The 12,050-nt window shown below is 41.3% G+C and overlaps 1 pseudogene; it reads right to left on the bottom strand.

Moving 5' to 3' along the window:
- Positions 1-238: 238 nt before the first annotated feature.
- Positions 239-596, bottom strand: LOC127218552 (60S ribosomal protein L37a-like; annotated as a pseudogene).
- Positions 597-12,050: the final 11,454 nt, after the last annotated feature.

Raw genomic sequence — 12,050 nt, 5'->3', positions numbered from 1 at the left:
CAGGCATGCATGCAATGCTATGTACAATATGCTTGCCCATGTTATACAGCATACAAGGTATGTACCAGCATGTATGTAATTCTCTATACATGTATGTAGTTCATGGTTGTGAGTATATAGTCCAGAGGCATGCAAGTACACAAAATACTTGCATACATAAATTACAGAAAGAAAACTAAAAATAACAAAACAACATAAAATATTTTTCTTTTTCTTTTTTTTTTTTTTTTACGTAAATTAACCCATTTATTAGAGGCAGGGGTTCTCAAGCAATAGCATTTCTACTGGTCTTTCAGTTCCTTCAGTCTTCTGATGGCAGACTTCACTGTGACTGCAGAAGTAGTGTTGTATGTCTGGGCCCCAACCTCCACTGAATTCATGCAGGAACCACAGTGCCAGATGCCAACTGCTCATCTCTTAATCTTGGTCTTGCCACAGAAGGAGCAAGTGTACTTGGCGTGCTGGCTGATTTCAATTTTCTTCACCATTTTCCGGAGGGAGGCACCAAAGCGGGTCCCGTACTTCCCGATGATCCCGACCATCTTGGCGCGTTTAGCCATGTATCTGGAACCTAAGCCCAAGCCCGGAGAGCACATTTTTCTTTTTTCTTTTTCATTCTTTCTTTCCTTTCTTTCTTTCTATTTATTTATTTAATTATTTATTTTGAGACATGGGACAGGGTTTTTCTTTGGCTTTGGAGGCTGGTCCTGGAACTAGTTCTTGTTCATGAAGCTGGTCTCAAACTCATTTAATCTGCCTGCCTCTGCCTCCCAAGTGCATGGATTAGAGGCATGCACCACCATTGCCTAACCAACATTTGTGGATTCTCTGATTTGAGTATCTTACAAAGTATGCACCCTACTACTTTTAGTTAGATATAAATGACCCAAAATAAAGCAATACATTTTAAAACCTTAAATATGTTTTATACTTGAAAGAAAGACAGGATATTGTCTAATTGTCTAATGAATTTCAGGATTTTCTTTTGTCCACTGACGAGTTTTAAGGTTCAAAACCAATGGGTGTGTGTGTGTGTGTGTGTGTGTGTGTGTTTGAGAGACAGATATACAGAGAGAGAGAGCATGCACAAGCAGACACAGGCACACCCAATTTCATGCTGGATGTATGGTGATTAGTTAATAGCTTTTAAGATAATTTTTCTACAGTAGGTTATTTAGAGAGCTCAGGGTCTCAGGCTGACACAGTGAGTAATTCCCCTATATCCTGGCAGTTCTACTGACTGGTTTCTTAGATAATTTCTTGATGGGAGGTGCCATTATGTATATATGTTTCTCGTACTGGTTAATAATAAAGCACTGTTGGCCAATAGGAAAGGAAGATAGGAGGGGCTAGGAGACAAGGAGAAAAGAGGAAGTAGTAAGGAGAAGCCAAGATGGAGAGTTGGGAGAAAGCAGTATGCCAGCCGGCTCCCCGGTAAGAGAAATACATAGATCAGCAGAAATGGGTTAATAATTAAGATAGAGCTAGCCGATAAGAAACAAGTAACTGGGCCAACAGAATGATATCTAATACAGAGTCTCAGTGTATTAATTAGGGCTGGCGCAGCGGCGGGACAAGACCAGCAGCGGCATGCGAAAAAACCGTACTCCTTACAATTTCTGGTTCTCTCATTTTGACTATCTAGTTATTGATTTGTTTGTTTCTTAGAGACAGGGTTTTTGTGTGTGTAGCTTTGCTTGTCCAGGAACTTTGCTGTGTTGACCAGGATTGTCTTGAATTTGGAGCCATTCCTGTTTCTTGCCATGGAGTGCTGGAATTAAGGGTGTGAATCTCCACATATTTCGTTTTATTCTTAATGTGTGAAATGTTGCTTGTTTTCTGTGGGTTGGGTTGAGAGAGCTGACACCATGTAACTTTCCTGAGGCACCTCTTTCTGAGGTAGGGAGTTGAAGTGTCTTCAGACTGGTGTTCATGTTCTTGGTCTTACATACTGATAGGAATGGAGGGTGAGACCTAACTAATGAATTTCCCATCAGTGGGTTGAATCGGTGATTTTTCTCTATTCAGTTGGATTTTGCTTAGGTGTCAAGGGATAGCATAAGAACTCATTCTCTTGCACAGAGCTGTGATAGTGACTAGAATGGTTCCCTAGTGTCATTGGGAACACTCAGTGGTCAGGAGGTGTTTCTGCTCCAGACAGAAAGCAAAGCTTTGTACTGAACACACTGTTTCCCCCTGTTCTGTTTCTACATTTTTACAACATGTATTTCTACCTCATCATTCCCATTTTATTCTTGACTGAGCAGATTTAAAAGAACTTACGACTGGTATTTATTTACAATAAAGTTTTATTCTGAAACTTTTGTAATCTTGACATCATTATATCTCTGTTTCAACCTGTTTTGATTCTTTCTCTTCCTGGACCACTATTTTACCATCTGTTAGCTATTTCTATTCCCAAAATGCTATTAATTTTACCGTGCATAAAATCATGCATAATGGTTCTATATCTGACCTAAAATTACAATTCAAGAAATTGAACTCATGATTTAAGGGCTAATTCTGGCCTGAAGTAATCACATACTAAATTTCAGTCCCTTTCTCTGTGAATCCTAGACACCCAGTTTTATGCTATGTCATAATTTTCTCTTAGCATCAAGACAAGAGCCTGAAAACACATTTAGATTCCCTTACACTTTGGGTTATTGAAGTAATAATGGGAAGGGTTAAAGCTCAAGAAATTGAATCAAGCATTTCTTTTCACCAATACAAATGTATAATCATAGGTTACATGAGTAACATTCTCTGCTTCATCTTCATTTAAAAACAAAACAGAAAAGCAATATATAATCCTTAGAAAGGTAGACAATGGTAGATACAATGGAAAGCATCTGTTCAGAAGCGATGTTAACAACTCTTCAGAGGATGCTGCCATGTGGCTTTTGTCCTTCAACTGCCTTTTAAAATATAGATTCTTGTACTGACAGCATATTGTATATTTATATAGATCCATGAACATATTTTTAAAATATTTTTTTTTCATTTCACATAGAAACAACATATTCTTCTCACTCTCCTTCTGCACAATGACGCACTTCCACCAATAAGGCCATACCTCCTAATAGTGCCACTCCCTTTGGGAGCCATTTTTTCCCAAACCACCACAGTTGGCCTCTCACACAGATTGTGAGACATTTCCTCTGCCTCTTTTTGTAGGCAGGACTACTTGCAAGGTTAAGGTTTTGTTGCTGAGTTGGTCTCTCAGTCCCTCCATTTGAAGCCTCACCTGATTATAGAAAATGGCCACTACAGGATCTGGATCCCTTAACTGTGGTCAGCCTTGTATTTTCTAGGGAGTTTCTATAGCACTAGATTTCTTGTTCATCCCTGACATTTTCCCACACAATCTACAAATTGCTTAGGGTATAGCTGGAAAGGTCATCAGCACATGACAAAAGAATATCTGTTCTGTCTCCATCTGCTTTTAAAATCCTAATGAGGAACACTATTGTATTTGTGTCAATTTATTCTCTGCCCTGGCAAGGGGAGTGGAACATGTCAGTGCCATTTGGATCTGAAAATGGTCTAGGAGTAAAATAAAACTCATCAAGTTTTCCTGGTTTAATTTTCCTGTATAGATAGGACAGTATCCTCTACTTTGGAATCCGGGAAGAGTGCCACCAAACATAACCCTGGGGTAAGTATTGGACATTGAAATCTACCCATGGATCCACAAGGAGTTTCTTGGTTTGATTAGAACAAGACAGAGCTCTTCTACTGTATGGCATTACCATATTGTTGAAATATGCCTGTACTTAGCATTAACCCTTTCATTGTTGGCTTATAACCTGGGAAATTGTATACATCACAGGCCAGGTATTGATGGTCCATGTAATCCTAGCATTTTAGCAGGAGGATGGTAATTTGAAAGCCAGTTTGTGTTGTATAAGCAGATCTTGTCTCAAAAAAATACATTGGCTGGAGAAATGGCTTACAGGTTAAGAGCCCTGCCAACTCTCCTAGAGGATCTGGGTTTGTTTCCAAGCACCTGAGTGATGGCTCCCAATACTTAACTCCTGTTTCAAGAGATCTGAAGCCCTATTCTATCCTTCCAGAATACTGGATGTGTGTAGTACGCAGACATACATGCTGGCAATATACCAATTCATGAGAAATTTAAAGGAAAAATAAAATAAGGTACCTAATATTTTAAAAAGTTCAACATTTAGATGAATTTCAAAATTTCTTTACATGCTGTACACTATTTCAGATATTTCTTCCTTGAAAACTTATTTGAATCTTAAAGTTTATTTTAGTTTTCAAATATAGCATTAATTTTGGCCATTTTGAAAAATCAACATCTTTACCATTTTCCTTTTATTGGTGTGTTTTGTAAAAGTTTCTTTTATTTTTATGTTTCTCCCCCTGCAGATAGGATTTTCCAGAAGCTACGGAGCATGTCCTCGAACTAAGAACTCACTCTTTTCACCAGACTGGCCTTGAACTGGCAGAGATACACCTACCTTTGCTTTCTGAGTTCTGTTATTTAAAACATGTGCTACCACCCCATGATACATTTCTATGTTTAGAGTATCTGTTTTGATATGCTTGAAGTGTACTTGCATTTTAGGATGAGCTAAATAGAGTGTTATTACCTATCATGCTTAAAGATTTCTCTTGAGTTATTTAAAATACTTAGGATAACAAATATGGGGATCCTCCTGAGGCCAGATGCCCCAGAGGCCCTGCCTTCACAGAGGATCCGGGTTGCCATGTTCTGCCTCCAGGAAACATCTATGGAGATACTCCACAGTATGATCCACCAAGGGACTTCCCAGGCCCACCATTCCCTCCTATGCCTGGTAGGCTTTTTTAAAGGACCATGTATGTTCATCAGTGTTTATCAGTGCTTCCTTTCAAGTTCAGTTCCTGTCAGTATAAGAAACACTGGCCGGAACTAACCTGAGGAGGAAAGGTTTTATATGGCTCACAGGTCACTATTCAGCAAGAAAGGAAGTCAAGACCTTACCTTAATCCACCCTAGGTAATTAGAATTTAATATGTCCAGTGATAGATCAGATATTCAATAAATTTACAAGCACATTTTCCTTGTTTTATTCCTCCAGGCAGGGTTTCTCTATAGCTTTGGAGACTTTCCTGAAAATCAGTGGGCAGACTAGATTAGCCTTGAAATCACAAGTATCCACCTGTCTCTGCTTCCTAAATGTTAGGTTTACAGTCTTGAGGCACAAATGACCTGCTACAAGCAGTTTCACCTTAAAATATTTGTATTTTATTTGACAGAAATGTTTTAAGGCCATTATAGTAATTACTGATAGTTTTTTTTCTTAAGATATCTGACTAAAATATTTTAAATCATTTCTCCTGAGTAGTAGTTCCTACAGGATCATATTTAAAATCTAAGATCATAGTTATTACTTGTTCAAATATTTTCCTACCATTACATTTTAAAAGAAATGTAATGTACTGCTTTTACATCATAATTTCTCCTTTGGAATCATGAGTTTCTACACAGTTAATTATGTTTTTATGTAATAGATAAGAACCAGCTTAGTTGTCCTAGGTATCCGTCTCTCTCTCTCTCTCTCTCTCTCTCTCTCTCTCTCTCTCTCTCTCTCTCTCTCTCTCTGTCCTCACCTCTGCTCTTAAACTTCTATTGGAATGGCATGAGCTTTGTTTGGGAAGTTATGAGTTAGTCAGTGGCATTAGAGGAAATGTTTCTATTAGGATATCAGGCCAGGATCACTGATATGCATGTTAAGTTTCAAAGTTTTACTCCTTGGAAAAGCTGTTTTACAGTAAGTGTGGATTGTATTGAGATCTTTTTATCTGCCAAGTTAGGACAAACAAACCCGAAAGTGTTGTTGATGTTCTTATTATTCCTAAGCAGATAAGAAGTCCAATTAGGTAGGTAAGGAGGAAGAAAGAAAAAAAAAAGAAAGAAAGAAAATGAAAGAAGAACATATATATGTGTGTGTGTGTGTGTGTGTGTGTGTGTTTGTGTGTATATGTGTGTGTGTGTGTGTGGCACCATCCCACAGGGGGTAGGTTGGGGAGGGGGGGTAGGGTGGGGGGTGTTGGACTCAGGAGCCTAAGAACCCAAATCTCTGCTGGGTGGTATGGTGAACAGAGGAAACCAGAGCCCTTTAATTGACCTATTTTATGTTGAACTATCTTACCTGTGGAATTACTCAGCTTTCGCTAAAGGCTAAAGAAAGACAACAAACAAACAACAAAAACAAACTAAAATTTAAAAAATAAACATAAAAAAATGCAATCCTAATGACATAAAATACATAGTCCCTTCCGTGTAGTTTGGATTCAGCTTCCCTTAATGAAGGAAGTTTTGCACAGTACTACCACCAAAGACAAGCCAGCTGCCTCCCTCCAGGCGAGCAGTAAAGTGTGCCAACAAAATGAACCAAAAAGTAGGACCTGTCTGCACAGACACAAGCAACATTGCTGAGAGGGGCAATGTATAGAAGCCTGCAGTCCCTAACATGAAAGTAATCTCCAGTTGATAACCCACCCATGGTTGTATGGCTGGGTGAGTGGAAGGAGTTGTGGGCATCAGAATACAATGTAGGGAGAAAAAAAAATGAAGGAAGGAAGGAAGGATGGAAGAAAAAGAAACACAGAAGATAGAAGAAAAGGGGAGAAAAAAGTCATCTCCACCACACCCACCCTCCCTCCCCCAACCTCAAACCCCCCCACACACACACACACATGCCTTTCATCTTAGTGTTTACTAGGGAGGCAGAGTCTCTGTGAGTTTGAGGCCAGCCTGCTCTCCTGAGTGAACTCCAGGACAGGCTCCAAAGATACAGAGGAACCCCGTCTCAAAAACAAAACAAAACAAAATAAAAAAAAACTAGCTGGGTGGTGGTGGTGGCACAGGCCTTTAATCTCAGCACTAGGGAGTCCGAGGCAGGCAGATCTCTGTGAGTTCGACACCAGCCCGCCTGGTCTAAATCATTATGTGAGATAATTCCATTGCTGGAAGGGTGTCCCAAGATCAGTCAGAGAGGTTCAGGGCTGCAGGCAGACAGGCAGGCAGGCAGGCAGGCAGGCCTCAAGCAGCAAACCTTTGCATGACTTAATGGTAAATATTCACAGAGACATTAGACTCCTGTTTTAAAGCCAGAGAAGGAATGAGTGCAGACAATTCTATTGGGACATCTGTAAATGATGTCAATAAGATCCCTGTCCATCAAATCTGCTTTGTTTGTTTTAGATTTCACAGAAAGTAAACATTAAAGCAAGGATGGCGCCATTACCCACTGCTTTATTGAACCAAACCTCTGAAGGAGTACATGATCGCTTTCCTTTGAAAGTTTCAACTAAAGAGTAGACACTTAGCCAGGTGGGACGGAGGTGAAGCATGCCTTAAGTACCAGCACTTGGGAGGCAGAGGCCGGTGGATCTCGGTGAGTTCAAGACCAGACCAGCCAGCCAGGTCTATAAGAGCTACTTCCAGGACAGTCACCAAAGCTACAGAGAAGCCTAGTCTGGGAATAGATAGGTAGATAGATAGATAGATAGATAGATAGATAATAGATAGATAGACAGACAGATAGATAACAAGTAAATAAATAGATAGACAGACAGATAAAAAATAAAATAACAACACAGCCCAACTTTGTGACTGTAAGAGTTCATTTCTGCATATCCAAACACACTCAGCTAGCTAGCTTGTGTGCAATTCTGTCCCAGGTGAGGAATGTCAAGATACTCAAGAAAACAGAAATTCATAAATGGTTAAAAAGATCCTGTGGGCTAGAGGCATCATCCACAGTTCAGATCACATGCCTCTTTTCTTCTCACAGAAATAAAATTGGATCAGCTGAAATGACCTCTGTCCTACCTACACAGAGAGTTATACTGATGGGCAAGAAATGATGTAGAAAGATGAGGATAAAAAGTATTCTATCAGGATATGAAATGGGAACGTTGTATTATGCCAGAATCTGAATAGCAGCAGCAGCAGCAGCAGAGTTGTCCCAAGGAGATTTCTCAGACACCCTGACCATTAACAGTTTACCAATAATACACAGCTTGGGACATGGTAGTACGCTCCGGACGGCTTGAAAATCGATTGATCTGATCTAGTGTCCTCCTTGTACCCACCAAAGCTACTGGACTGACAACTGGCCATTATATGCTTCTAGATTCTTAAAACTCTGGTTATGGGGTTGATAAGTAAATGCAGTTATGAAGGAAAACTGTTGATCAACGACGTCAAAACTTGAAGGAAAATGAAATGACTTTGAAACGATAACTGTGTTGTGTTCCAGTTTATTATGGAATAACAGAAAGTGTTAATTACCTGTGTGTGTGTGTGTGTTGTGGGGGGGTGATTAAACAAACAAGCAAAAAAAAAAGAAAAGAAAAGAAAAGAAAAACGACATGATCTATGTTTTTGGGACAAAATTCACATGTCCCCACTCAGTAAATTTTGTATTAGTAAAAATGCTCTCTGGTTGGCCTGCTAGTCAATGAGGCAGCAAGATTTTCCTAATGACTACCACGGCCTGGCTTATGTCCTTGTCTCACCTACTCCTTACATCCATCCCCTGCTGGGACATGTACCTCTACAGGGGATGTGCTGCTTCTCTGTCTATCCTTCTCTCCTAAAACCTGAACTTAAGAAGCGCCCTGGGAAGAGTAAGGCAATGACATCAGAACCTTCCCTTTTGGGGGATGGATAAGGGGAACAGGCAGACCCACACAGGAAGGCCAAGAAATTAAGTGTAGTCCTGTTTACAAGGAGGTCAGGCATTTGGATAATGGCCTCCATTCATACCTTTGGGAGGAACCTACCACCTCCATTAACATATGACTGACTGGTGCCTCTTGTCAAGGTCCACCATAGATTCCTCATCTCCAGCTCTCAAAGCCACACCCCACCTACAGCCCAAGCTATGTGGAACTGTACAGACTAAATGGTGTGTCATCTCTTCTCCATAAAATGCTGCAGGCAGGCAGGCAGGCAGACAGGCAGGCAGCACATTTTACCCTCAGACCTTGTCCATCTCCTGGACCTGAGTTCTCTGAGATCGAGGCCAGACCGGATTACAAGCAAACAGAAGGAAAACATTAAATGGATTGTTTTATTAATTTTGAACAGTTTGGTAGAATAAAACAGTTAAATAGTCACTCATTCCCATCCTTATTGTCAGGACCTTCCTCTCTACAGTGCTTCCCCTAGCCTGGAGTCCATGCGTGCATGCGTGCATGCTTCCCTGAGTCTCATTCCTCCATGTGTCTGTCCACAGTTCAACAAGTATGGATTTTCATCCAAGAGAATGCCAGGTTCTGGGCCTGGGCCTGCTGACACTTAACCTTTAAGCCCCAGCACACACAAGTGAATTGCAGGCCAGCCTGTTCTAAGCAAGTTATGTTTCCAAGATAGGCTGGCAGGGCTAAAATAACAAACAACAAATAGTGTGTGTTTGAGAGAGAGAAAGTAGAGGGGCAGGGTCACCAGGCAGAATGGAGGGGTGAGGAGGGAGGGCAGGAGAGAGAGAGAGAGAGAGAGAGAGAGAGAGAGGGAGAGAGATTAAGTTATCTGGCAGGTAGTGATATATGTTTTTAATCCCAGGAGAGGCAGGCTGACTTCACAGAGTTGGAGGTCAGCCTGATCATTGTAACTAGCTCTAGGACAGCCAAGATGATTCAGAGAGACCTTCCCTGCCTCTCAAAAAATAAAAACAAAATTAAACAACAACAATAACTACAACAATTACAGGGAAACAATGTAATATTAAATACATAGTCATGAATATAGTGTAATTAACTTGAAATCAATCAAACAAGCAAGCAAGCAAGCAAACAAACAAGCAAAAACAAAACAAAACAAAACAGGCAGCAGTGCAGCAGTGCTGGGTATCTCAATTAGGAGGGAAAGAAGTAATCTCCCTGTTTCAAAAAAAAAAAAAAAAAAAAAAAAAAGGTGTCATTTATAGTTTAGTTGAGACAGTGTTTCTCAATGTGTAGGAAAAACTTACTGTCCGGAATTTCTTTCTGTGTGCCATCCCAAATCGGAACACAGAGTTCCAGCTGCCTCTGTAGAGATTAAAGTCCTGGACTATCACAATTGGCTTACTCTAATTTCTGACACCCCAGGTATATTTATCAGAAAAAAAAAAGTGTACACACTGGATCATGGGGACACACACACACACACACACACACACACACACACACACACACACACACTAGACAGAGAGGGGAGGACAGAAATGGGGGGAATAACATGATCAAGAAGAAGGAGAAGGAGGAAATAGACAGTTGTATGTTTACATTTTATATTTGTGAATTCCAGGACTATGCAGAGAGTCCCTGTCCCAAAACTTGGTTAACTTGAACTTTACTTGCCTTGAAGAACATGAATCACACTCCTGCCAGATGCCCTCATAGGACAGATATGGACATCAAGGGCCCATGGTACTGGATATCCAACAGCTCATTCATTCAACCATCACTGAATTTGTGCAAGGCATGGAAAAAAAAAAGAAAGAAAAAGAAAAAAAGAAAGAAAAAAATCGTTAGAGAGAGGTTCCCTCCAGAAAATAAAAACACTACACAACCAAACCCTAGCACACAGGAAGAAAACTCGGTCGTATGAGGAAATTTGTAGCTCTGATTGCCCTCCTTTTACCAAAAAAAAAAAAAAAAAAAAAAAAAAAAAAAAAAAAAAAGGAAGGAAGGAAGGATAGAAGGGACTAAGAGCACAAATAAAAAATAAAATAAATATATGAATAAATGAAACACAAATCAAGTGGAAATGCCACCGTTCAAAAATTAGGAAAGGAAAAGGCTAGAGATGTTGGTTCAGGAATCCCCCGGGGTTGGGGATTATGGGGGCGGTGGGAATCATCAAAGCCAAACACATCATTTGAGGGAGGACCTAGGCTTTATTTATCCCAACAGTCTACACCACCACCACCAAACCCACCAACAGCACTTCTTCCCCCCAACCCCAAGCCTATCTAGGCTGAGAGAGTATCCTTCCCTAGGGAATGGGCTCTCAATGCCCTCCCATTCGTTCCTGTACTAGGGATAAACACTCCTTTCCCCTAGTCATCAATCTCATTCTTGGGAAAAGGGTGTTTTTAGTAGGCTCTCCACTGTCACTTAGACTCTCAATTGGGGGAGGGGGGGTTCATGCTTGTGGATCCCTGGGAGATTTCCGTATTGTCAGATTTCTCCTTCATCCCATAATGACTCTGTTCTTCCAACAAGTCGAACTTCTGGTTCCCTCCCTCATGTACACCCGGCTGCCACCCCCCCAGACAACTCCCCCCCCTCCACCGTGCTAAGAATTTACTGAGATCTTGTCCCTTTCCACTTCTCAGGGGTGTGTGTGTGTGTGTGTGTGTGTGTGTGTGTGTGTGTGTGTGTGGTGAGTGTTGGGTGGAGGATCTATGTATGTCACTCTTTGGGACCTCCTTGTTTCCCCTCCCCTTCCCCCTGGCAGAGGACAGGTGTTTGATTGAAAGGATTAGTTTTTGTTTCCTGTGTTAAATAGGAGGCTCCTCTGCAATGCTAACATGGAATATAGCCTGTTTCTGTTTACTCCTATGTGTCTTGTCTCTCGTCTTTTGGGTGTTCACGGTCCACCACCCAGAAGAAGCTGACAGCCATCCCATCCCTTACTAATTTGAGAAGACTTCCACCCCCACCCCCGCGAATTTCTCCTTACTTCAGAAGGTAACAGGCACTCTTGAAGGGCATGGTTCACAGCCAGGCAAGTGGGCCAGCAGGCAGGCAGGCAGGCAGGCAGGCAGGAAGAGGTATGCTCAGGAGCCCAAGAACCCCAAGTATCTGCAGGCACAATGATGAGCAGAGGAAACCAGAGCTCTGTAGCTTAATCCCCGAGCACACTCCCATAGGGAGGCTCTCTAAACTTGCCCGACCAAGTCTTCTGGGTCCTCAGAGAGAGTTTGGGGTCCTTGCTGCTTCTCTTGCTTGATGCTCTCCTGTGCTTGCACATCAGTACTCTCTCTCTCTCTCTCTCTCTCTCTCTCTCTCTCTCTCTCTCTCTCTGTCTCTCACTTACCTGATCC

Source organism: Phodopus roborovskii, unplaced genomic scaffold (assembly GCF_943737965.1).
Source record: "Phodopus roborovskii unplaced genomic scaffold, PHOROB, whole genome shotgun sequence".
Taxonomy (NCBI): domain Eukaryota; kingdom Metazoa; phylum Chordata; class Mammalia; order Rodentia; family Cricetidae; genus Phodopus; species Phodopus roborovskii.
This window is presented reverse-complemented; position numbering and strand designations above follow the sequence as displayed.